The sequence below is a fragment of the Lagenorhynchus albirostris genome, chromosome 2, assembly GCF_949774975.1.
Source record: "Lagenorhynchus albirostris chromosome 2, mLagAlb1.1, whole genome shotgun sequence".
Lineage (NCBI taxonomy): Eukaryota > Metazoa > Chordata > Mammalia > Artiodactyla > Delphinidae > Lagenorhynchus > Lagenorhynchus albirostris.
The window spans coordinates 32,383,526-32,411,022 of record NC_083096.1 but is presented as its reverse complement, the minus strand read 5'-3'; the positions used below and the strand labels follow the sequence as shown (position 1 = coordinate 32,411,022).

At 47.2% G+C, this 27,497-nt stretch overlaps 1 long non-coding RNA gene across 2 annotated transcripts in view; it reads right to left on the bottom strand.

The window, feature by feature from the left end:
- Positions 1–2,610: 2,610 nt before the first annotated feature.
- Positions 2,611–27,497, bottom strand: part of LOC132508662 (uncharacterized) — a 93,334-nt gene continuing 68,447 nt past the window's right edge. For both annotated transcript variants that reach the window (XR_009536734.1, XR_009536730.1), the window contains 2 exons: positions 5,141–5,293; positions 2,611–4,284 (listed from right to left, as the gene is read on the bottom strand). This is a non-coding gene — a long non-coding RNA (uncharacterized LOC132508662). The remainder of the gene's footprint in view (positions 4,285–5,140; positions 5,294–27,497) is intronic.

Sequence of the window (27,497 nt, the reverse complement as noted above, 5' to 3'; positions counted from 1 at the left end):
CATGAGCTCTAGAGCGCAGGCTCAGTAGATGTGGTGCATGGGCTTAGTTGCTCCGCGGCATGTGGGATCTTCCCGGACCAGGGCTCGAACCCATGTCCCCTGCATTGGTAGGTGGATTCTTAACCACTGCGCCAGCAGAGAAGCCTGCTAGACATTTTAAACTAAAAAAAATTAGTTGCCAACATAAAAAAATGGGAAATTTCACATTTTAAAAATCCAGATTTCCAGCTTCTCCGGAAAAAACCCCAAAGATCCTGTAATCCTGAGGCTGCATTCCCACCTGGCAACGATCAGAAGGCACTGAGCAGAGCCTGCTCTCCAGTCTCTACGCCACTCCCCACCAGCATCACCTGCTCACATATGCGTCTGGAACCTGCCTGGTCTCCTGGCTTAGGTTTGTGTCGTTCAACAGTGAGGTTAGTAGCAAGACCCCTAAATTGGAGACAGGAGCTCTGAGTTTCAGTTCTTCACTTGTAAATGGAGATAATAACAATATCTACCTGAGAGGACAGTTATGAGACTTAGTGAGGCAACATCTGTGTTGAAGAGACTGGGTGAGCTGCAAAGCCCAGGACACCCTGAAGGGATCAGCATTCACGCTACAGCTGATAGGTCTCTGTCCAGGTCTCTCCTGTCTGAGGATCCCACCCAAAGCTTCTATGCAACATCATTCTGCCTTTCAGATAGCATCTGGCTCCCATGCAGAGCAAGGTCCTCAACCTACTCTCTGTCCTCAGCCTGTCCAAGGACACCTACCCAGCCACCTTCCTGGCACAGCAGCTCTACCAAGCTGCCTCAGGGGCAGAGTCCTGTGTTCTAGGACATCCCCCTCTGACAGGCTCCACTGCACTGGGCCCTGGGCAGCTGCATCAGCAAAGCCTGGCAGGATGACACCAGGAGATAATCTATAGGATCCTGTGTAGGTTGGGTCCTGGGAGAGCCAAATGAGGACCGTGGTTCCTGCCTGCTCACAGCACCCACCAGCACTGTCAGCTGAGCCCAGAGCGGTTCATGAATGTCTCTCTGCCCATGATCAGAAAGGTAGGAGTGTGGCGGGCGAGGGGGACACCATTCCCCCAGCCCACAGTGGGTTTGGGGTGGAAAAGCCAACTGTTATTGGGAAGCTTCAAGAATGTGTGGGAAGGCCACAGGAATGCCAGGGGAGGGGAAGTTGGAGGGACGGTAGGGACGCCAGAGTTGAGGGCTTTTTTATGCCATGTCTGTGGAGCTCAGAATCCTGGCTTTGAGTAACCATGTGCTCATGTATTAGCTGTGTTGTCGGAGGCAAGTAACATAACTTCTCTGAGACTGGTCTCCTCTTCTGTGAAGAGGAGAGATCTTTCCCTACTTTCTAGTGTTGTGATAATCACAAGAGGTCATGGGAGAATCACATCAATTTAATTAATGAGAGATCACATTAGGAGCTTCTGCTTGTGTGGTAGACACTGTCCTAAGTGCTTTACACTAACTCATCCACTCCTCACACCAGCCCTATGACTAGATGCTATTTTTATACCCATTTTAGGGATGAGGAAACTGAGGTACAGCAAGGTTAAGGACATTGCCTGTGAATTTACAGCTAATAAGTTGCAAAGCTGGAATTTGAACTCAAGGGATCTAGGTCTAGAATTCAAGACCATTTTAAACTCTTGTTGTGTTACATCTCTAAAAAACTGTGCTGGGACAACTCTAAAATCTATGTTAAAATGTAAGGGCAAATTGTTCACTCAAATAACTGGATGTGATTTTACTGGGAGGGTTTTAATTTTTTAAGACTTGTTGCTAAGCAGAATAGTCAGGCTGTTTACTCTTGAGCTCCCAGTGGGGTGCTAGCTCCTATGGGAGGTCTGTGATGTCTGAGGGGCTCATGGCTCCCTGGGGAAGCTGGGACTAGCAGCCTGGGAAGAGAGATGTGTTATGAGGGAAAGCCCTGGGGTTGAGTTGGGAGTGGATGCCTGAGAGAGGACACAGTGTGCAATTTCTGGGAAGGCTTCTGGAGGGTTAGGGTTAAGGTGGTCCCTGAAGAGCAGGACCTTGAAAAACGGGACGAGAACAGGGTTGGGTCACCCCAGTGCCATGGTTGTGGTGTGACTGAGGTCCTGCCAGCCACCCTTCTGCGTTGTTTTCTGAATCCTACTTGCCCTTTCTGGCTGGGAGTGGTCCTCCCATCACTTCCGTGGTAAGGAGCAGAATTCTGTGATCTCAGAGGCCTTGTTCAGCTTGCAGGTGGCTGTGAATGGACACAGAGGCCTGCCTCTGATTTAAACTTCATGATTTAAACTATACTCCCAAGGGAGCAAATGGCAGCTAGAGACTGGGCCTTGGGGCTAACGGCCATGAAAAGGAGGAGGCAGGAGACAGGAATGCTGCCCTCCCTCCCCTGGTGGCCCTCTTAGTCTGCCCTGTGCCAAGCCCCTCATGTGTGGGGAGAGGCAGACTCAGCCTGGGCTGTGTTGGGGCTTCTTGCGTGAGTTTCTGGCAGCGCTGGTCTGGTTCTGCTAACACCCGAGTAGTTCTCTTTTCCAGAAAATCATCACATCTCTTCCCGGATTCTCTCTTTCTCCCGTCCCTGGACATGATCAGAACAGAGTGAGACATTTCTTGCCCCTGTAAAAAGTCATGTTTATGAAATAAATCATATTCAGATTTCTCTAAACCAATCAGCTTTCTAGAAAGTATGATTCACTTGTTCACTCATTCACAAATATTTCTTCATCTCTAAAGGGGATCAATGATGTAACTCATGGGAAAATTGTAGGTGCTGAATGGCAGTATATGGAAATCTCTAGAATGTTACCTGGCACCCAGTAGACCAGTGTTGAGACTGGCTCATTTTACTGTGCACTGTCACTGTTTTAAGTGCCACGGGGATTGGGGAAGTGGCTGAGACAAGATCCCTGCTCTCAAGGAGTTCATAGTCTGGTGTATCCGAGAAAAAGGCCCTACAGCTGTGGTTTAGCATGCAGCATGTGCCTCAGAGTCCCCTGGGGGGCCTCTCTCCATCACAGTTTTGATTCACTGGGGAGGAAGCAGGGCTGGAGCATCTGTATTTCATTAAAAGATGCGCAGGGGATTCCGAGGCACACGCAGGGTGCAAGAGGCTGTCCTACAGTATGACGGATGCCACGTGGAGGTGGGGCACTAGGGAAGGGCTGATCAGCTCTGCCTGGGTCAGGCAAGGGAGGCTTCCCAGAGGAGGTGCTGCCTGAAGGTTGCAGACAAAGAGGGTGGGAACACCCTTCAGTAGAAGAACCAGCATACATCAAACTGACGGCATTTTCCAGGAACTCCAGGAGTCAGTCACTGCCCACGAGCATAGGTTCAGGGGATGTGGGGCTTGGGGCTCAAAGCAGGACTGCCAAGAGATGAAGCCAGAGAAACAGACGGGGGCTTGACTCTTTAGTTCAGGGGTCACAGTCAGGTTCTGAAAAACCTGCCATCTCTTTCTGCAGGAAGAAAACACATGTACACACAAAATCTTGCATAAAATTTCAAGAGGTTCATAGACACGCCCTTTCCCCCCCACCCATCCATCCACTGACATACATGGACCGAAAACCACTGTCAAATGTGATGCATCAGAATATGGGACACAAAGGAGCCTCAGGTTTATGGAAGAAATTAAGGAGTTCACTTTTGGAGAACTTGAATTTGAGTTGTTTCAAATTTGACCTCCAAGTGGAAGGTGGGTGCTTCGGCAGATGGGTGGTTAGGTGTGGGGTTTAGTGAGACGTGTAGGCTGGACACAGAGACTGGGTCATCTGCAGATAGGTGGTAGCTGAAGTCATGGGAGTGGCTGGGATGACCCTGGGGCGGTGTGGGGGGAGAGAAAAGCAGGGGGGGCTTGGGTGTGACTCTTATACACATGACACTTACCTTTATTACTCTAAGAACATATTAGGTAAACCAAGCCCTGATTATAAGCTATTTACATACTAGGAAATGCTAGTATAGGATGCTATACTTGAGAGGAAGGGACAAGAAGAGAACAAGATGAGTGGAGTGTGAGAGATATAGTTGTCACTACTCCAAGTTCAGGCACGAGCTGCTTGGGAGATCATTTTGGAAAGAGTCCTTGAAGCAGATAGGATCCTACAGTTCTCTGGATGCGGGCTGCCCTGCTAGGCTTGGGGAACCAGGGAACACATGCACTGTCCTTTGGGAGTGGGAGGTGCTCAGGGACACTCCCCAATTCTTTGGAAGTGTTTCTGAGCAGTGTCTTATTCCAATCCAGACGGCACAAGGGGACTCTGGACACCTCCACTTGGCCATGATGCATTCCACCTGCAGAAGAAAGTGAGGCAGACCTCAGGGTCCTCCCACCCTCTCCCATCTTTAATGTATCTATATGGAAAGCCCTCCCAAAGGATGCAATTTAAAACAAACTTAGCTACAGATTTAACAATGAGTCTCCTTTTAAAGAATAAAATTACTCAAACTGGGGACTGTCATAGGAAATACTGGACATATGGTCAACACATTAAAGAGCTGTGAGTCTTTATGCTGAGCAGGAAAACTTTCAGAACTATTAACATGTCTCCCCCTGACCCCCCTTGTTTCCATCTCCTCTTTGCCCTTCCTCTCCAAAGCTAGGGCTTTTAATTACCTCGGGCAGTGTTGTATCAGCAGAGCAAAAATCACCCTCTGCAAAGTTTTGTCCCCTTGACTAGAACATAGATTAGATACAAGACTTGGGAGAGAAATATATTAATAATATTATATATTTTTATGTAAGAAATATAAGACTCTCCTCACCCTGCTCAGCGGGACAGCTCCTAAAATTCAGAAGTATGGGGTTGGGGGAGGGGGACAAGAGAGCACAGACATTAATGAGTTTTGGAAAAGCTGACCCTGCACACATTTCTTCACTCAATGACCCCAGAGAGGGGAAAATACCAGGGAGATAAGAGGAATCCAAGAACAGGGGGTATGGGCCTCATCGACTGGGGCAGCTCCAGGCAGCAACAAGTGTGTAGAGAAATGCTGCCTGGACCGCCGAGGCAGGTAAAGGCCTTACAGAAGCTCCTGTTTGTTCCAGCACATGGTTGGAGCTCCAGAATCATTGGAGAGTGGCAGAGAATAACGGAGAGAGCCATCAGCCTGAAGGGACCATGAGGCAGAACAAAGGACATCTACTCACTACCTGAGGGTCCCATCCACCAAGACCAGGTAGGGTGGCTGAGGTCTCAGAGGAGGTTTCTTCTGCAAACAGGCCATGTTGAGAATCAGATCCAGGCACATTAGACACCACCCTGGGGAAGGGAGGTGGTTCTTGAAGATTCTGCCAACCCAACTGAATAAAAAGTCAAAACAGAAATGAAAGGAAATGAGTCACACTTCTCATACACATGAGTTTGTGAATAATGATTCATAAAATTTAAATCATATTTATGTAAAGATTACACAAATTACATTTTAAAAACTGGGGCTTTCTGAGAAAATATAAGACAGGTGGTCACTGTACTACAAATCTAAATCTCTAGTACCTTTTAGAAGAAGAAGAAAAAATTATTCCAACCCCACTCCCTTAAAAAATAAATAAATAAAAGGGAGAAAGAGGATCATTGTAGTGTTAGCAGTAATTTTCCAAACATTTCACCAAAAAAACAAACAAACAAAAAAACCAAACAAAACTCCTGAATCTAGTCATTCATTCATCTCAGGCAAATATGGAAGAACTAGAAGTATTAGCCACGAAGAGTGAAGTTACCAGAACAGGGCTGAGGATGGAAAATGTTTTGCAATTTCATAGCTGTCGCCACCTTGGGTGGTGAAATGGGTCATGAACACAGTGTGCCTTGGTGCCTGCTGCTCAGGGGAGCCCAGAGGAGGCTCCAGACACAGGCTCCGTTGACCTTTATGTGTTTAACGCCCTAGCAGCCTTGATGTCTGGAACAGCTGCCTCACCCGCTCCTCTGAAGGGGGCCTGGCGAGTCCTGTCCCCACCCCTCCCCCAACACTTTGTGAGGTGGAGCCGTGGAACCTCCTGCCTTCAGCGGCTTCCCACTGGGATGAGCTGCAGCCATGGACTTGGAAAATGTTCTTGCTGAGGAAGAGGGGGCCCTCTGACTGCCTGCTCACTGTCTTGACCTCTTGGAAGGAAGAAAAGGGCTTAGGCTGGCTGCAGGAGGAGGGATTTACATTAAACATCGGGGAACATTTCCACATCATCTGGGCTAAAAAATACTGGCTCATGTCCCAAGGGAAACTGGGGATTTACCTATTTGTCGGGAGTCAGGTCGGAGTGCCTGCAAGCAGAGGGTGACTCAGTTAATACCATCATTCAGTTCTGCATTTTTTCAAGTGTCTTCCACTTTCAAATACACCCACAGATATGGACATGGGCATACAGTTTTATTCTCCCGGTTCTCTAAATCGTGCTCAGTCCTCCAAAGCCAGCTCTCTCTAAGCCTTCCCTTGAGAAATTTTCTCCTACCCTGTGGAGTATGAGACTGAGGCTGGAAGACTTGTCACTAAAGCAGAGAAATGAACAGAACAGAGAGGATGACAGCCTACCCCAAGCCCCAGGGTCTCTTGTCAAATTCAGGTATATTTCTGAACTCATTAGCCCACCCCTCTGACCTTACCCACAGTGGAAATGGAGAACAGAAATGCCTTGGGTCGAGGTCCTTCGTGCCTATCTCCCCATCTCCCCAGATTCTTGTCTTCTCGATAAAGAACCAGGGAAGAAGTCAGTTGTGTAATGACTTATTCAGAGCTAACCAAGCAATGAGAGTCTAAATAACAATTGCTACAGCACTTATTATATGTCCTTGATGTGGTCTGTCTTATTTAATTCCTCAAATAGCCCTATGAGGTAAGGAAAATAATTCACTCCATTCTTCAGAAAAGGAAGCCAAGGCTTACAGAGGCTAAGTAACTCACCTGCATAGCTGTTAAGAGGCAAGCTGGGATTTAAACCCAGGTCTATCTGACTCCAGAGCCCACAGCCTTAACTCCTAGACTCTGCCATTTCCTAGAGAGAATGCAGAGTGACGCATAACATATATATATGGGAAATAGCTAGACTAGTGCATGAAAAGAGGGGAGGTAGAAAACCTATTTTTAAATTATAGATAGCATCTTTTGGGAAAGGTTGAAAATTTCATTGTTGAAAATGGTGAAGCTGTGTTCCTACATTTGGCAAATATAGACATGGAGGTCCTGGCCGTAAAGAGCTTGTAGAAAAGGGAAGTTGGAGTAAATGAGTTGGAAGGTTTGGAATGCACCAACGCTTCCTCTCAGTAAAGGCAGGAGCTTGTTCCCTTCTCCCTCGTCCCAGTCCAGCTCCAATTCTAGGCCCTCTAATTCCCAGACCTTCTGTTGAACAATACTCCCCACCCTGTCCAACCCCAGCAAACTCTAGGCCTAACCCACTGGCTGCCAGGGAAATGGCAGGCTGGGGCAGAGCCTGGGATGACAGCTCCAAGGGAAGCAGTCAGTGCTGCCCTGTCTCCAGAAGCCAATGGAAAGAATGATACAGACAGTAGGAGAGCCAAGCTGTTACTCGGGTGGGAAGATGGACTCTCTGTCCAGTTAATCAGTGGGCACTTGTCCAAAGATTTGATCTGGGACCCCCCCCCTGCAGGGTCTGAAGGGACTGGGGGAGAGGGCGTCCGTAGACATTTTGTTAAAAATTGAGCCAGGTAGCCAGCTGCCTAGGAGATAGGCCTGCCTTAAGACAGGAGCTGGCCGCTAGGCTCCTAGAGCGTGTTTTGAGAGACCTGAGAGGCGGTAAGTTTTCTTGTTACAAGCCTTGAAAGTTCCAGAACGTCACTTCTGTCACATTCTATTGGTCAAGCAAGCCACTAAGGCCAACCCAGGTCTCAAAAGGAGGGGTAGTCAAGGTCTGTGGCCAGCTTTAATCTACCACGTGTCCTCATTTGCCAGAAGAGTAGGTGAGGCTCATAGTGTGGCACCTGACTGCTTCTAGGGCATATAGCTGTTAGACACTACATTAGTTTCCTAGTGCTGCTGTAACAAATTACCATAAGCATAGTGGCTTAAAACAACTAATCTTTTCTCTTATATTTCTGGAGGCCGGAGGCTGAAATGTGTCTTATAGGTGAAAATCAAGGTTTCAACAGAATGGTGTTTCTTCTGGGGGCTCTAGGAGAGAATTTTTTCCTTGCCTTTTGCAGCTTCTAGAGGCTGCCTGCGTTCCTTGGCTGTGGCTCTGACCTCCACAGCGGGAACACACACTCAACCTCTGCTGTCATCACACCTTCTCCCTGACTTTGACCATCTTGCCTCCCTCTCATAAGCACCTTTGTGATTAAGTTGGGCCCGCCCAGATAATGAAAGATGATCTCTCCATCTCAAGATCCTTAACTTAATTCCATCTGCAAGGTCCCGTTTTCCATGTAAGGTAACATATTCACAGGCTCTGAGAATTAGGATGTGGACATCGGGGGGCCATTAATTCTGTCTACAACAGATACTGAGCCTGACCTAGAACACAGGCTCCCAGCTCATGAGGTGCTTTCTGTGATAGTAGGAGAGGGCTATGTCAGTTACTTATTGCCTCAAAAATGCAGCATAACTGACCAACCCCAAAACTCAGGCCTTCAAACTAGAAGTGTTCATTTAGCTCACAAGCTTGTGGGGTTCTGAGTGGTTCTCATCTTCCCTGGCCCTGCTAACATGTTTGTAGGTCAGCCCTCCTCAGCTGGGACAGCTGAGACAAATCGGTTCCTTTCTGCATGTCTCGTATCCTCTGTGGGCTAGCTCAGACTTATGTTCACGGCAAGGGCAGAAGTGCAAGAGCCCCAGGAGAAACATGCAAGTGCCTTATAAAGCCTCTGCTGGATTCACGTCTGCTGACAACCTGTTAGCTAAGGCAAGCCATGTGGTTGGGGCCAGGGTCAAGGTAGGGAGGACACCAAAGATTTCATGGCAAAGGATGTGGACACAGAGAGCAGTGAAGAATTTGGACTCTGAATTAATTCCCCCCCCCCCCCCAGTGATATGGTTGTTTCAGTTCCAAGTGCCCCTGACTACGAAGTCCACACATGAACATTTGTTTTGGGCTCACAAGGGCCAGAGACGTGGTCGCACTCTATTATCCCAACGTGGCTACATCTGTATATTTATCCCATCCCATGAGCTCTCCTTACCAGCTGACTAGAACCCAGTGAGAGGCAGGTTTTATGTTCCCTCCCCCCTTGAATCAGCAGGGTCTCGGGATTTCCCTGAACCACAGAACACAGCAGAAGTGATGCTGTGTGACTTCTAAAGATTAGGTCACAAAAAGCTTCAGCTTCTGCCTGGTTCACTCTGTCTCAAGATGTTTGCCTTTGGAACCCAGTAGCCATGTTGTAAGGAAGCCCAGGCCACATGAAGAGGTCCCCTTGAAGAGGAGCTAAGGCCTTCCCCCAACAGCCAGCACCAATTGGCCAGCCATGTGGATAGGCAACCTTGGAAGTGGATCCTCCAGACCCAATCACACCTTTAGGAACTGCAGCCTTGGCTGACATTGTGACCACAACCTCATGAGAGCTGAGTCAGAACTACCCAACCAAGCCACTCTCAGATTCCTGATCTGTAGAAACAATGAAAGGTAATAAATGATTGTTGTTGTTTTAAGTCACTAATATTTGAGATGATTTGTTATGCAGCATTAGCTAACCACTACAGACCTGTTCATGAGGCTTAGGACAGAATGAGAATAAACATGGTCTGAGACCTTAAGGAACCTACAGTCTCCAGGTGACCAAGCAGACACTAATGGAATCAACAATGTATATGTCTTAGTCCATTTGGACTGCTATAACAGAGCACTATAGACTGGGTGGCTCATAAATGAGAATTTATCTCTCATCTTTCTGGAGGCTGGGAAGTCCAACGCCAAGTTACCAGCAGATCTGGTATCTGATAAAAGCCCACTTCCTGACTCACACACAGCTGTCTTCTCACTGTGTCCTCACATGGCAGAAGGGGCCAGGGAGCCCTCTGGGGTCTCTTTTATAGAGACACTAATCTATTCATGAAGGCTCTACCCTTGTGACCTAATCACCTCCCAAATGCCCCACCTCTAAATACCATCACATTGGCAATTAGGATTTCAACATATGACTTGGGGCAGGGGACACAAACTTTCAGTCTATAGCAATATACAAAGTATTTAATACAGTCAGGATATATTAGGGTCACCAAGAGAAAATGTGGGTCAGAGATATGGTGACCATATTTTTCCAACTCAGAATTGGGACAACTGACTAATGGTAACCCATTGTAGCTTAGAATTGGAACAGAATATTTAGATCAGGGCTGACCAGGATAGTCAGGTTGGTATGGTCCCTTTGTCCAGCAATTGTCCTGCCCAGCTGTGGCTTGGTATGATCTGTAAGGGCTATTTGTAGTGACAGCTACTGTGATGGGGAAAAAGTGATGACCGCATGAATATTTCCAACCTTCACCCTTTCCCCTGCCCAGGAGAGAGGGCTTTACCCAGTCATCTTCTTCCCCTCCCCTCTCTCCAGGGGTGGTCTCTGTGTTTGGGGCTTTTGTGTTACAGAATCAAGAGGAAAGTGGAGATAAGACGAAGAGCTGGAAAAGGAGTTTGGGAGGTAGGAATTTTGGAAAGGAGAGCTACAGGAGCAGATTTGGTATATAGAGAAATAAATGGGAGAGGGGAAACAGGATTTTGAGAAGTATTGTTTTGAGAATACTACAAATAACTTGAGTTATTTTGAAACATTTTTTGGTTGTCAGACTGAGTTTACTGATGGCAACCGCTTTGAGCGTGGACCATGTGGGTGATAACTCTCTGGGGGCTGCGCTGTGATTTCACAGCAGAGCAGGAATGGGGTGTGGTGAGTGTTTCTATGTGTAGGAGACGGTTGGGTCAGTGACTGTGAAGGGAAGAGGCTCAAAGCCAAAGAAATGTTCATCTGTTCCAGGCTTAGAAGTCTGTGTGACTTATGGCCTGGGGAATTTAGGCTGCCCCAGGCCCAGCTGTGTCCAGATATGTGAAAGGAGCTCAAAGACTCTCGGGGCTTTTAGAGACCTGTCTGTCTGTGGTGTCACTGACTACTCTGGCTGTAGCCTCTGGAGCAACTCTGGGAGAAGAAGGGGAAGGAGAGGCTTGGCCAGAGCTTGACCATCTCTCTCTTAAAACAGAGGGAGCTGGGCTGGGGGGAGAAGCAGGAGCTTTGCTGGGCCCCCAATTAGGAGCTCAGAAGTAAAGACCAGGAAAGATTGTCCTGAGAGTAAGGGTGTGTGTGTAAAGAGCTGCCTCAGTTTCCTGGAATTTCTCAAAGGATTGTGAGTTCCCCAAGGGAAAGGCTGGTTCTTAGTTGTGTTTGTTCCTCAGACTTAACACCATGCCCGACAGGTTGTAACTGCTCTATAAATAATGTTAGAGGCAGGAAGGGAAGGAAGGAAGGTTGGTTGATTCTGTGACCTCCCTTCAAAATTAATTGGCTACCTAATTAAGACATGACACTGTTCTCACTGAAATCTAATTTCTCCTGGAGGCAGAGTTGTTGTAGAAGACGTCGATGTCAGTCCTAATTTTCCAGAGTTCTGGAGTTCCTTTTGTCTGCTCTGATCCAGCCACGCCTCCTCTCACAGCGAAGACAGAGTGATGGGGAAGCCATCTGCAATCTGATAGACCTGCATTCAATCCCCGCTCCACCACTTCAGCCATGGAGCCACAAGCAAGTTACTGAAATTCCTTACAAAATTTCAGTCTGCTGTAAAAGAGGTCATGTCCTGGCTGAAATGAGGGTTAAATGATATGTGTCTAAAAGGCCCTGACACAACCCCTAGCACATGGGTCTCAGGACACTCAGCTCTTCCTTTCTCTGGTGGATAAACTCAGTCCTGTTCACTGACTGATCTGACCGTTCCTTGTACTTTATCTCTTCAAGCTGCCCTCCTGCACTTTCTTCCTTGTCTCTGACCTTGCTTCCTCCTGACGTCTTCCAGTCTTGGTCACTGCTCCCTGACCCTGTTTCCCTTCAGCATTTCTCTCACTAGCCCTGCTTGGTCTCTTTGGTAGGACTGTGGCAGTGTCCCTCCAGGAGGCTCATGCCCTGGGAGGTGAGGGGCCAGCACAGAGTCACAGAGATAGGACTGTCCCCTCCATGGCTCTGGAAGGTTAACGCCTTTCTCTTTCCGGCAGCTGCACACAGCCTGTTATTAGGGGGGAAATTAAATTAAAATTAAAAAACGGATGCTCCTACATTCCACAGCATTCTGTCTCAGCCCCAGGAGAACCCCATCCTCCTCCAGCCTTCCGCCTCACCTCAGTCACCATCCCCCCTGACTCTGCCCTCCATCCTCTGCCCAGATGGAGGTGGCAAGCTGCAGGCTGGCCTTGGTTTCTTGTCGGCATGATCACTCTCATCTCCCCCACCCCTGAAGGTGGGAGGCTCACACAGGGTGCCCCAGCCCTGCTGTGGGCATTTGGACTGACCTCCGAGGAGCCTGTTTTTAATTTAAGATTGCATTGGGATATGCCCTCCAGCAGGTGGTGGGTCTGTGCCTGATTGAAAGGAAGACAATACTGGGGTGGGGGTCAGCCTATCCTGACAATGAGTTTGCCACACTGTCAGGAAAAACCCCAGAGAGTCCAGGTGAGTGGTCAGAGGTCAGTGTGGAGAAAACTCAGGGGCCATGCCCAAGGCTCAGCCCCATGCAAGGCCTTCTGAGGCCTCTTCATCAGTGATACACAAACCCTCAGGAGGGAATGAGATCAGGGCCTGCTTTCTGTCCAGCATGGGGCACCAGTGCACTGCGAGGAGGGCCCAGGAGGAGCTGCCAGCGTGGCTCTGTTCAGGGTGAGGAGCCAGTGGCTTTTGGGGAGGAGCTGCTCCAAGCCACCCTGGCAAGCCCTTGCCACATTCCAGAGCGCAGAGGACCAAGAACCCCCAGCTTGGCCCAAGGCATCCGGGCTGGCATCCAGCCCAGGCGTTTCCTCCTTTCTCTGTTCTCTTTCTGCATCCTGGGGCTAAAGGTTCAGCTGGAGCTTCCATCTCTTTTTTCTGCAGAGGAGCTGTGCTGGAATTGGGGAGGATAGGGAAAGGGTGGGTGTCAGCCAGGGGAACTTTCCACTTTGCTTAAAGCTGTTGGAAAGCCAGATATTTCTACAACGCGGGCTGAGCGTCTCAAGTGCCCGGCACTGTGCCAACCACCTCCAGAATACAGAGATGAGGAGGCCTGGTCTCTGCCCCAAGTTGCTGTCTGTCTAGGAGGGAGGGGACTTCTCATGGAAGGGTCCTTGACAGCCTCATTGGCAGGGCACCTAGAGGAGATATCACTGAGGTTTCCAAAATATTGTGCTCCACAGAATGCGCAAGGATGGGGACCATATCTGCTTGCTCATGGCCAGTGCCTAGCACAGTGCCTGGCCCACTGGAAGACCTTAATGCACATTTGTTGAATGAATGAATAAATGAAATAAGGTAGTCCAAGAAGGCTTCCTGGAGGAAAGGGAATCTGAACAGGGCCTTGGAGGATGGGCAAGATTTAGCCAGGCCAAGCTTAAAGGGAGTTTATCCTAGGCACCTGGGAGCCTTGTAAAGAAAGGCAGGAAAGGGAAGTGGCCGCAGAAGGGCTGTTGTGGACAAGAGCAGGAGGGACAGCTCCCCTGTTACTCTCAGGATAAAGTGCAGACCCCCAGCATCACCTCTGAGCCCCTTTGCCGCTGGTTTTGCCTTCCGCTTCAGTACTATCTCTACCCTCCAGCCCACTCAAGTATTTATTTGCAATCCTTGGAACAAGACTCTTGCTTTCTCTCCTCCAGGCCTGTAAACATTCTCATCCCCTCTGGCAGGAAGGCCCTCCACCTCTACCTCTGCATCAGTGGTCTCGTCCTCCCAAGGTCTTCCCTTCCACAGTCAGGTTGTTCAGCCTTTTGCCGACCAGGGTTCTTGGCCTCCTTAATCAATAAAAATTGATCAGAGGCCAGACAAGAAATTCAGGCAAGGCTTTATTGGGGCCCCTCCTGCAGCAGGGGTAACGAGAACAAACAACAGGTTCCCTTGATTGCCCGCTCGCTTGCTGGGGTGGGGGCGGGGCAAGCTGTTTCCTAATATGCGGTGAGGGTAGGGGTGTGTCCAGGGGTCAGGCCTGAGGGGTGGCTTAAGCGGTTTGCCCACCGCTTAGGTGGTGGTGTGTGCAGGGGTCACGCGCAATACCGGGCTTTTCTCCCAACCCCCTGATTTTGCTCCCGGCTCTTTGGAAGTGGCAGTTGGGTTTTTTGGTCTCTTTATATCTCGTTGTCCAGAATTTGCCCCAGTTGTGCATGCACACATTTATTTTTAGTCCCTTATGGTTTCTTTGTGTTCTGTTGCTCGAGGAGACGTGTGTCCAGGTACAAGCACTGCAGCAAAGGGTCCTTCCTGGGTCCCAGCCTGTCTCAAGCCCTCCTGAGTGCGGCCACACTGCTCCATGCTTGCCCCTTATCACCGTCCACTGGCCATGAACAAGTTGTCCCAGGTTCCCCCAGAGACTGCCAACCACAGTCAGAGACAATTGACTACAATTTCAACGTGGGTGCCAATGTCAGAGGTGGCCAGCATCCAAGAGGCCGAAGGTACAGCTGACAAAATAGAGAAGGTGTGGTCCCAAACACCCTTGACCTTGGCTCACATACGTCTCTGAGTGGAGGAGGCTGGGCTGAAATGGGCATGGCTTACCAAGCTTTTCCATAAAGTGTTAGTGATTTCTGATCACGTTCGGCCAATATCCCTTGTGGATGTGGGTTTCCCATTAGCCTGTAAGCTCCGTGGACCTGGAAGTCAAGTCTCATTCCCCTTTGTATCACCAACTAAGCACCATGTCAAGCACATGGTAGGTTTAATACATATTTGTTTATTTATTTGGTTAATTAATTGATCACACCACGTTAGAAAGTGTCATCATAATTTCTAGTCTCTGCCCTCAATCTCGAATGGGCTGCAGGAAGGGGTACCCACCCCTAGTTCCCATGCCCAGAATAGAACATAATACCAGAAGTAGGAAAAAGAAGGCTACTGTGGTAAATGGAAGCAGGTTCCCAACTAAACGTTATGTGCTTAGAGACAGTAAAGGCTTTAGAGAGCACCTAGCCCAAGCTCTCACTTTATAAGATGCGAAACTGAGACTAGGAGATGGAAATTATTTGCCCAAGGTCATAAGACATCTCTTGCACGTCAGATCCAGATATTTGACCTTGGTCTTTGAGGTTCAGCATTCTTTCCACTATAGCAGGCTCTCTTCCTCGACTCCCACTAAGCCTCCTCCTACTGCTTTTTCCCAAGAAGTACATTGGTGGAAAGATCGTGGGCATTTGTGCCAGACTCGAGTTCAAATCCTGATTCTGCTACTTAATTGCCATTTGACCTTGTATAGCATTCAGATTATTCCCTTGTGAAAGAGAGATCTAGCCCCTGCACGGGGGCCAGTGTCTGCATTCAGTGACAGAATGTCAGCAGACAGCCTACACTGTGGCCTTCAATTAATGTCAGTTCTGCCCTCCTTCCTCCCAGTTCTTGCTTCTCTCTTTCCCTGGCTCTGAGGAAACTGTGAAGTCTACTTAGAACGGCTTCTGGAGGTCCCTAAGCCCGTTTCCCTGGATGTATTCAGAACCCATCCCTCTTCCAGCTTCTAAGGAAGACGTCTCACTGTGCAACCATGCCAGTGGATAAAAGTGGGTGGGTGGCCCCCCCATCTTGAAATCTAAGATCTAACCCAATGCTTCTTGCTGAAGTTTAGCAGTGAAGCTATCTTCTCTATTTCGCCCTCCAGGAGGATGCAAAAAGCTTGTTTTTTTACTTTCTTCCTTCCTTTTTCTACTCTGTGTGTTTATTTTTTCTTCACTGTCCTAATTTAGCTTCCCTTTCTCCTTCCCCAAGGCTTCAGGAGCCACCTCCGTCCCTTCTCTCCATCCTCCCCATCCCTGTAATTTGTCTTTAGACGGCGGCTACATAATGTCTCCTGTACACAGCCCCTCCTGGACCCAGACATCTTCCCAGCCACGCTCCATACTGCCTCTGGCAGAGAGCTTATCTCTGTCTACCACACCGCAGCTCCTGAGGCAGTCAGTCAGGGACAGATGGAAACAGAACAACTGAAGTGAGTCTGCAGGCTGGGCCCTGGAGCTGTCTCACCCAGCTGTCGGCTTGGGGAGAAGTAGGAATCGAGGCTGCCTTCCTGGCTCCTCTGACAAAATGCCAGAGACCCCCCGGGGCCTTTGCCCATGATGCAAGATGGGTGCTACTATCTCTTCTTGCCCCAGGCCCTCTTCCTGGTCTGCACTGACCCTTTGCTAGAAAAGTTTCAGGTCAGGCTGAAGCGATCTGCTGGGAAAACAAACCCTGTGCCCAGCAGGCAGGATGGGCCAAAGGGTTTCAGTTTAATCCAAAAGCTCAGCGCATAGACCAAACCTCTAAGTCAGGAGGGGACTTTTGGTTGCCGTTTTAAGGGCAGCCTGTCTTTTCTTGTGTTGACTGCCTCCTTACTCCTTTCTGCCTCACTCTCTCCACTCACCCTTCTGGAGTTGGGGAAGGGCAGGAATGGAGAGCAGGCAGGCAGGGCCAGAAGGGAAATAATTTCCCTGCCTCTCAGTGTCCTTGACCTTCAGTCTCACTAGAAGACCTCATTGATATTCCAGTGCTGGCCAACCTGCGGAATGGCATGACCTTGTATTTAGGAAGCACAGCCCAACTTTATCAAAGCACCTTCATTTCCATTAATCCATTTTAGACTCCTAGCAGCCCTGGATAGGGCATAAGGTGAGAGACAGTCCTCGGAGGTCACAGAGGTCAGCCATGTCCATGCTTAACTCCCTCCTAGCCCTTGGCATCTTTGACCATCCCCTTAGAGAGCATGTCTTCTGTGACCCAGAGAACTTCCTGAAGCTTCCACACAGTGGCCTCACACTGAGGTCCTTGAGAACATGGACTCTGGCTCAAAATCTGACTCTGCTGTGAGTGACTGTGGAGCCTTGGGCAAGTTACTTAACCTCTCTGTACCTCAGTTTCCTTATCGGTAACACATTGGTAATATTGTACCTAACCCATGGGGCTGTTATGAGGACTAACTGGTTACTATATAGAAAGTGCTTAGCACAGTGTCTGACACATAGTGAGTGCCATGTTAGTGTTTGTTCAAGAACTTAGTCCCGGGCAGGACAGGAATAAGGACGCAGACGTAGAGAATGGACTTGAGGACACAGGGAGGGGGAAGGGTAGGCTGGGACGGTGTGAGAGAGTCCATTCTTCCCACTAGTCACTCCCTATGTTCCAGCTGAACTGGAATATTCGTGGTGCCCCAAACATGCCTGGCACATTCCCACCCTGCGCCTTTGCTCCTGCTGTTTCCTCTGCCTGGAAGTCTTTCCACACTTCATTCTAGCGGGTTCTACTGATTCTTTAGGGTTCTGGCAGGCACTGCTTGCTGTCCAGCCCGTACCTGTGCTCCCCTTCTGCCTCATTTACAGTACATTGATTTTGTTTGGAGAAGGGAGATCAATGGGCCATCCTAAAAATAATGATTTTCCAGGCTTCTTTGTTGCTAGAGGTGATAATGTGACACAGTTCTGGCCAATGAGATAGACATTTATTTTAACAAAAAAGGAGGAGGCAGAGCAGTAATATATCTGGCATGTGTTTTTGCTTTTCACTTTCTTGCTGCCTTGAAAGTCTATGATGTGATTGATGCCTGGGGGCGGAGAAGCCAACTTCCAACCCAAGAAGGCTACATATTAAGGATGCTGGCCCGGAAGACAGAGGGGGCCTGGGTCCTTGATGACATCCTTGAGACCTGCACGGGCCTCCCTCCACACTTTTTGTTACAAGAGAAAAACAAACACCTATTTGTTAAACCTCAGTAATCAGGTTTCTGTCACATGTAGCCAAAGGCTGTCCTAACTGATGAGAAGGCTCATCCCAACAGCTGCTCTCTCCATTTTTAACCATTCTGACGGGGTAGGCTCTTCCCTGTCTCTGAGCTTTCTGTACCTCTCCCAGGGAAGTTATCTTACTCTCCCTAACATTCTCACTGTGTATTTGTCTCAACAACTTTAATGTGCATGCTTTGAGGGGAAAGGAATACTTCCTCTCCCCGGGAACTCCAATAGTAGCACTGGGCTTAGGAGATCCTTGGTAAAGTTTGTTGAACAGACTTGATTGGTGCTGGCCTCTCTCCTCCAGGATCCACTAGGATTACAGCTTCACTGAGGATTATTTTATGATGATCCCACCACAGGCTCTCCACTAACTGCCCATGCCTTCTGAGCGTGCCACTCATCCTCTGTCCAGGCCTGGACTCCTCTAGAGCAGTGAGGTGTCAGGGTCAGAGAGGGTGGGTGGAACAATCCTTATCAGTCCCTTCTAAGGAGCAGGAATAGAGTGGATATATCCTTGCCTCCTGAGTGTCTGCTCCTTCAAGACAAGACATGTCTTATTCATATTTGTTTCTACCACCTAAAGGATATCTGACACAAAAAAGATGCTCAATAAATATTTATGAGAGGAAGGAAGGCAGGGAGGGAGGGAGACCTTAAATAGAGTTGTCAGGCAAATGAGTTAGGAACTAGCATGCAAGCCCCGCCCTTCCCCAGCCCAACCCAACCTTCCTTTGTGGCACTGATCTTCAAATGTTGCTCTGGCTCTCCCTTCACCCTTCAGGCTCTACTCAGATATCACCTTCTCTCCCACCTCTCTCTGGCCTTCCCACGTCCAAGCAGAATTGACCATTAAGTGCTTCAGCAGCAAATTGGATTCTCCATGACAGCATCTACTCAACTGGATTGAGAGTCTCTGCCCCTCTCTCTTCAGCAGCAGATGGAGCTACTTGAGGGAAAGGATCAGGGCTCATTCCTCAGACTGGCTGAGAGGGTCTCCAGGTCTCTCAGGTCAGAAGGTTGCACAGCAGGGTAATTGAGATGAAGGTTTAGGTGAGACAGCTCCCTCCTGGCATGAGGAGGAAGGTGGGGTAAGGTAGAAAAAGATTACCTTTGAGGAGGGCTGGCAGACACTCAGGGCAAATGAGGTACTCTCAGGCCAGCAGGAATGGGCCATTAGGACAGGCTTGTTTTTCATAAAGGAAATAAGATAGCTCCTGGCACTGGAAATCAGAACTGAGCCTACGAGCAGAATGGAAAATGTACCTCCACTGGTTGCTAAGGGGCACAGGGCTCCGGCATCATGGGAGAGGGAATTGGACCTCAGAGCTCTCCTAGGCGAATCCCTAGATTATGACGAGTCCTCAAAGATAATAATGTGGACCCGAGAAACATTTACAACTTTCTAAAGAACTAATGGAAATTTTATCCTATGATAAGACTAAACAGGCTAAATTTAAAAGTTGTTTTTCTTTGCTTTTGTCTGGAATTATATCAACAGAGTATTCTCATGGGAATATGAATAGTTTGATAAATGCAGTTAGGTAGATCGAAAGTCTTTCAAAAAATATAGGGTTCTTCTTCCTTTTGGTAAAGTTGAGAACCACTGATCTAGCTCAAATCCTTCATTTTATAGGCTGAGGCCCAGAGAGGTCACACAGATAGTGGCAGGCTGAGGGCTAGGACCAGGATAACTAATCCCAGTCAACTGCTCTTTCTGCTACACAGCGTGTCTCTCTTGCCTTCCCTACTCCCTTCCAAAGAGAAGCTCCTCTAGGTCTGCTAACCCAGCTCCTTCCGCTCTCCTGTCGTACTTATACAGGAGTCTTGATACCCACATGTTCTATGGCATGGCCCAGTGAGCCCCAGCATCTACTGCCATTAGTATTGTGTCCACAGCTGTCAGGGGAGTGCATCCAGGAATAAAAGGAGGCATCCCAGAGGCCCCAGGGGTATACATAAACCAGGTTTATGTTTAGTTATCAGTAATAGTAACCCTGACAGATAATGGCTTAACTAAGAAAGTTGTTTTCTTCCTTCCTTCCTTCCTTCCTCCCTCCCTCCCTTCCTTCTTTCCTTCCTTTCTTTCTTCCTTCCTTCCTCAATGAAACAAAAAGTGTGGAGATAGATAGTACAGGGCAAGTGCAGCTGCTCAAGGAGATCATTAAGGTACCAGGCTCTGTCTTCCTGTTCCATCATCCTTAGTGTGTGAACTTTCTCCTCATGGTTGCAATATAACTGCTGGATATCCAGGCATCAAAGCCAATGCCCAGCCAAGAAAAACAGAGGAAATAAAAAGGTGGGAAGGAAAAAGCCCACTGCTAGTGATGCTTTGCCATTTTATTCAGGAAGGGAAAGCCCCCTCTAGGATTTCAGCTACTCCCATTGACTAGAACTCATCCCATGGACACTCCTAGCTGCAAGGGACATCAGCAATATTAGTTTTGCTCTTTCCAGCCTCTATAACAGAGAAAGGTAATATAGAAAGGTATTGAAGTGGGGTAGAGCAAGCTGACATAGACATACACAATCTTCTTTGTATCCTTTCCCATTCTCTCTTCTGGCCTTCCTGTTACAATGGACGGCAGCTTGTGAGGCCAGTCTTTCCATTGGCGCTATGGATCCCACGCTCTACCACCTTCACACCTCTATTTTCTATATCTTCCATCTTTTCTGCTTTCCTGGATCTTATTCATTTTTTATACATGCTCAAACCATTCCCATGATTTGTTGTTGACAAAAGTCAAACAACTCCAGGAGTGGTGATTTAGGGGGCTTGATAGAAAAATGTTGGGATGTTGACTTGTGCTGGTCAGTTCCTGCTGACCTTCAGTGAGTTGTTGCAAGAGAGAGACAATCATCGCTCATGCTTGTCTACACGACAACAAGAAGGAGATAATTTACAGCTTCATTGAAAGGCCCTTTCTGCCCATAGCTCAAGGTCTGGGAGCTCTGAGAGTCAAAGGTTCATGTCCCTTGCAGACTGCAAATCTAAATTCCTTTCCCTTCTTGAGTGAGGACAGGACACTTAATCTTTTAGGCTTTGATTTTTCATGTTTAAAGTGGGGATAATAATATACCTGCTTCAAGGGATAGTCATGAGGATATAATGAAGTAATATACACAGAAATGGTTTGTTATCTTATAAAAGATAAAGAAAAGTGGGAGCTGGAGGGAAGAGAAAAAAACCAACTTCCAGATCTGAGTATCAGTATTAGATGCTCTTGGACCATAATTTAGCCCCATCCTATGTATTTCCTGCTGTGTGAGCCAAATTTGTTCTTTTTCTCTCCTTAACCTTGTTTGAGTTGTATTTCTTTCTGTGTAACCCAAGGCATCCTCTCTAATAAACCCCTTTACTCCCATGGCTTCCAATGATTCTCAAATCCATATCTATAGCCCAGACCTTACTCCTGTGCTCCAGAGTGATATATCCACCTACATACATGATATTAATACTTGGATATATGCAAACTCCTCAAACTCAAAATGTCTAAAAGTAGACTCTTCATCTTCCCCACATCTGTGTTTTTTCCTCATATTTTTTGATGACATTATAATCCACTGGCTGCCCAAACTGGCAGATAACCTGGAAATCAACCTTTTCCTCTTTCCCTCCTTTATTCTCCTCATCCCATCACCAAGTTCTGTAACTTCCACCTTTTAAATATCTCTGTCTCCAATGTATCTTATCTGGGGCTCTCTTCTCTTGCCTCTGTGACCATTGCTGTTTATTTCCTACTCAGCAGTCATTTCTCTTTTCACCTGGCTATGAGAACCCCAATTTTGCTCCAGGCAGCAATGTTTCTAGCTTCAGGCACTGAATTATAATGTACAATCCAGATTTTCAATTTTGCAGTCTTGCTTGCAGTTAGAGGGGCATTGTGATCCAATTCTGACAAATGAGATGTAAGGAGACATCTGTGATGAGCTTCTGGGAAAGTTTTGCTTTTCTGAGAAAAGGAACAGATGGTGGCTAGCACTGTTCCTTCCTCCTTTTCTCTGCCTTCAATAAGATTATTGTGTCTTGAGGTAAGAGAATCATCTTGCAAACATGAGGGGACAAGGAAGAGAATAAAAAGCCAACACATGGACAGTGGTGGAGTGGAAGGATAGAACAAGCTTGGGTCTTTAATGATATTATTGAGCTGCCCAACCATACCTGGGGGATGCCTGATTTCCTGACTTCTTGTTGTTAAACCAAGGTTTAAACTATGTTGGGTATTCTCTTACTTGAAGCTGAAAGCGTTTCTAACTAATAAAACCTCCTAATTAGTCTCTCAGGCTTTATTCTCGTTCTCTCCTTTAATGCATTCCAAAGTATTCCATGAATACTTTGAACTCACCAGTATTCAAAGTAATCTTTTACAAACGTAATTCTGATCTTTACATTTCCTAGCCTAAATGCTTTTGATGGTGTCGCATCAAAAACATTTAGTGTAACTTGTATGATTAATGTTACAAGTTTGGAATAAAAATAAGGACTTGCCTCTGTTTACTATTCACACTAACCACTTGAGCCTCAATCTGTACCCATTTTGGGCCTAAGGGCCATAGTGGTCGCTTAGTCCAAGAAAGTCAATCTGCATTCAAAGGCCAAAAGAAGAGGGGAACTTGAGAATATGCCAGGCCACCATCGGGTCCTTTCTTTCGGCCACCTTTGAGTGTTATATGGCGTCTTATTTGTAGGATGGTCACATTTGACTGATGCATCCCTATCTGATGCTGCGTGACATCTTTGTTGATCCATGGCCCTGTACCAGCCATGATGGTGAGTCTTTAAGGGAGGAGAATCCCATGCCTTCATGTGACACGGCTACAGTATACCAAGGTTGCAGCTCTGTTGGCTTACACTTGTATTCTTCCTAGACCACATCTCCCATACCAAGTGACTGGATGCAGAGGAGCTCCCAGCCCAAAGCTCTTCAATCTCATAGAGTTGAACTCAACTCATAGAGTTAAACTCCAGGCTCTGTCTTCTTAGTGTTCCCCCTAATTCTGCACACAGCCATATCAGGAGGAAGTGTGTGTGTTAGGGGAATCCCTTAATATGTCTGGAACCTTCCTACTTCCTTAGTCTCATTTCATGGCACTCTCCTCCGTGTCTCTTAGCATCAATGACACCAGACGTCTTGCTGTTTCTCATAAGCATGAAACTCTTTCTCACTTTTAGATTTGAACATGTTCCTTCCTCTGCCTGAACATATTTCCACTCTTTTTCACCTAGCTAATGCTTATTCTTCCTTTAGGTCTCAGCCTAAGTGTCACCTCCTTAGAGAGGTTCATCTCACTCAGCTTCCCCTTCCAGAACACTCCCATGTGTATTAAAGTTTCCATTAAAAGTAAAGTCTGGGGCTTCCCTGGTGGCACAGTGGTTGAGAGTCCGCCTGCCGATGCAGGGGACACTGGTTCGTGCCCCGGTCTGGGAAGATCCCACATGCCGCAGAGCAGCTGGGCCCGTGAGCCATGGCCACTGAGCCTGCACGTCCGGAGCCTGTGCTCTGCAACGGGAGAGGCCACAATAGTGAGAGGCCCGCGTACCGCAAAAAAAAAAAAAAAAAAAAAAAGTAAAGTCTGTCTGTCTTGTTTATTGCTTATCACAGTCCTAAAAATTAGTGAGTGAAGGTATGAATGGATGAATGAATGAATGATGGCTTGGTTTGGTCCCCAATGACAACCCTCCTTTTTAAGTGATGAATTTTTACTCATCTTGCACACCTTCTCCATACTTCCACTGCCAAACTGATTAAATTACCCTTCGTCTGTATTCCAGCAGCACATTTTACTTCCATATCACAGGCATAATCTCATTAAATCATGATTACCCTTGTACTTATCTGCCCCCCGCATCTATGATTTGAGCTCCTATGTTCCATGGCTTCGTTTCATTCATCTTTGTATCCCAAGAAGACTGGTTGGCATAAACAGACTCTCAGTGATGTTGACTTTATAAATTAATAAGTCCACGGTTAGAAGAGCCCATAGAACCCTTGAAGCGGGAAGTGGGGAGGGGGTGGGGGAGGAGGCAGAAGGTTAGACTTAGCTTACTGACCTGAGCATGGCAGAGATGACTTCGTCTTCTGCCTAACCTGTCTGGTGACATGGACAGAGAGTTCTGTGTTTCTGTGGCTAAGTGTGTATTTGCATATTTAAGTTCAACTAGAAAAATATAAACTACCCTTGAGAGGACCTTCAAGGTGGCAGAGGAGTGAGACATGGAGATCACCTTCCTCCCCACAAATACATCAGAAGTACATCTACACGTGGAACAACTCCTACAGAACACCTACTGAAGGCTGGCAGAAGATCTCAAACTTCCCAAAAGGCAAGAAACTCCCCTGGTACTTGGGTAGGGTAAGAGAAAAAAGAAAAAACAGAGACAAAAGAATAGGGATGGGACCTGCACCAGTGGGAGGGAGCTGTGAAGGAGGAAAGGTTTCCACACACTAGGAAGCCCCTTCACTGGCAGAGACGGTGGGGGGGGGTGGAAAGGGGGAAGCTTTGGAGCCATGGAGAAGAGCACAGCAACAGGGGTGCAGAGGGCAAAGTGGAGAGATTCCCGCACAGAAGATCGGTGCCAACCGGCACTCACCAGCCTGAGAGGCTTGTCTGCTCACCTGCCGGGGCGGGTGGGGGCTGGGAGCTGAGGCTTGGGCTTCAGAGGTCAGATCCCAAGGAGAGGACTGGGGTTGGCTGCGTGAACACAGCCTGAAGGGGGCTAGTGCGCCACAGCTAGCCGGAAGGGAGTCCGGGGAAAAGTCTGGACCTGCCTAAGAGGCAAGAAACCATTGTTTCGGGATTTGCAAGGAGAGGGGATTCAGAGCACCACCTAAACAAGCTCCAGAGACAGGCGCGAGCCGTGACTATCAGCGCGGACACCAGAGACAGGAATGAGATGCTAAGGCTGCTGCTGCAGCCACCAAGAAGCCTGTGTGCAAGCACAGGTCACTATCCACACCTCCCCTCCGGGGAGCCTGTGCAGCCCGCCACTGCCAGGGTCCCGTGATCCAGGGACAACTTCCCCAGGAGAACACACAGCACGCCTCAGGCTGTTGCAACATCATGCCGGCCTCTGCCGCTGCAGGCTCGCCCTGCATCCATACCCCTCCCTCCCCCTCCCCCCCCCCCACGGCCTGAGTGAGCCAGAGCTCCCTAATCAGCTGCTACTTTAACCCCATCCTGTCTGAGCGAAGAACAGACGCCCTCAGGCGACCTACACGCAGAGGCGGGGCCAAATCCAAAGCTGAACCCCAGGAGCTGTGCGAACAAAGAAGAGAAAGGGAAATCTCTCCCAGCAGCCTCAGGAACAGCGGATTAGATCTCCACAATCAACTTGATGTACCCTGCATCTGTGGAATACCTGAATAGACAACAAATGTTTCCAAAATTGAGGCGGTGGACTTTGGGAGAAACTGTAGACTTGGGGTTTGCTTTCTGCATCTAATTTGTTTCTGGTTTTATGTTTATCTTAGTTTAGTATTTAGAGTTTATTATCACTGGTAGATTTGTTTATTGATTTGGTTGCTCTCTTCCTTCTTCTTTATATGTAGATATATATATCTTTTTCCTTTTTCTCTTTTTGTGAATGTGTATGCTTCTTTGTGTGATTTTGTCTGTATAGCTTTGCTTTTAACATTTGTCCTAGAGTTCTATCCTTTTTTTTTTTTTTTTTAGTATAGTTTTTAGCGCTTGTTATCATTGGTGGATTTGTTTTTTGTTTGGTTGCTCTCTTCTTTCTTCCTTTCTTTTTTTTTACTTTTTTATTTTTAATAAATTTTTAATTTTAATAACTTTATTTTTTTTTCATTCTTTCTTATTTTCTCCCTTTTCTTCTGAGCTGTGTGGCTGACAGGGTCTTGGTGCTCTGGCCGGGTGTCAGGCCTGTGCGTCTGAGGTGGGAGAGCCGAGTTCAGGACATTGATCCACTAGAGACCTCCCAGCTCCTTGTAATATCAAATGGCGAAAGCTCTTCCAGAGATCTCAATATCAGTGCTAAGACCCAGCTCCACTCACAACCAGCAAGCTACAGTGCTGGACACCCTATGCCAAACAACTAGCAAGACAGGAACACAACCCCACCCATTAGCAGAGAGGCTGCCTAAAATCATAATAAGGTCACAGACACCCCAAAACACACCGCTGGACGTGGTCCTGCCCACCAGAAAGACAAGATCCAGCCTCATCCACCAGAACACAGGCACCATTCCTCTCCACCAGGAAGCCTACACAACCCACTGAAACAACCTTAGCCACTGGGGGCAGACATCAAAAACAATGGGAACTACGAACCTGCAGCCTGTGAAAAGGGGACCCCAAACACAATAAGTTAAGCAAAATGAGAAGACAGAGAAACACAGAGCAGATGAAGGAGCAACATAAAAACTCACCAGACCAAACAAATGAAGAGGAAGTAGGCAGTCTACCTGAAAAACAACTCAGAGTAATGATAGTAAAGATGACCCAAAATCTTGGAAATAGAATGGAGAAAGTACGTTTAACAAAGACCTAGAAGAACTAAAGTGCAAACAAACTATGATGAACGACACAATAAATGAAATTTAAAATTCTCTAGAAGGAATCAATCACAGAATAACTGAGGCAGAAGAACAGATAAGTGACCTGGAAGATAAAATAGTGGAAATAACTACTGCAGAGCAGAATAAAGAAAAAAGAATGAAAAGAATTGAGGACAGTCTCAGAGACCTCTGGGACAACCTTAAACACACCAACATTCGAATTATAGGGGTCCCAGAAGAAGAAGAGAAAAAGAAAGGGACTAAGAAAATATTTGAAGAGATTATAGTTGAAAACGTCCCTAATATGGGGAAGGAAGTAATAAGCCCAGCAAGTGCAGAGAGTCCCATACAGGATAAATCCAAGGAGAAAGATGCCAAGACACATATTAATCAAATTATTAAAAATTAAATACAAAGAAAAAATATTAAGAGCAGCACAGGAAAAACAACAAATAACATACAAGGGAATCCCCATAAAGTTAAAAGCTGATCTTTCAGCAGAAACTCTGCAAGCCAGAAGGGAGTGGCAAGACATATTTAAAGTGATGAAAGGGAAAACCTACAACCAAGATTACTCTACCCAGCAAGGATCTCATTCAGATTCGACGGAGAAATTAAAACCTTTATGGACAAGCAAAACCTAAGAGAATTCAGCACCACCAAACCAGCTTTACAACAAATGCTAAAGGAATTTCTCTAGGCATGAAACACAAGAGAAGGAAAAGACCTACAATAACAAACCCAAAATAATTAAGAAAATGGTAATAGAAACATACATATCAATAACTACCTTAAATGTAAAGGATTAAATGCTCCCACCAAAAGACATAGACTGGCTGAATGGATATAAAATTAAGACCTGTATATATGCTGTCTACAAGAGACCCACTTCAGACCTAGGGACACATTAAGACTGAAAGTGAGGGGATGGAAAAAGGTATTCCATGCAAATTGAAATCAAAAGAAAGCTGGAGTAGCAATTCTCATATCAGACAAAATAGACTTTAAAATAAAGACTATTACAAGAGACAAAGAAGGACACTACATAATGATCAAGGGATTGATCCAAGAAGAAGATATAAGAATTGTAAATATTTATGCACCCAACATAGGAGCACCTCAATACATAAGGCAAATGCTAACAGCCA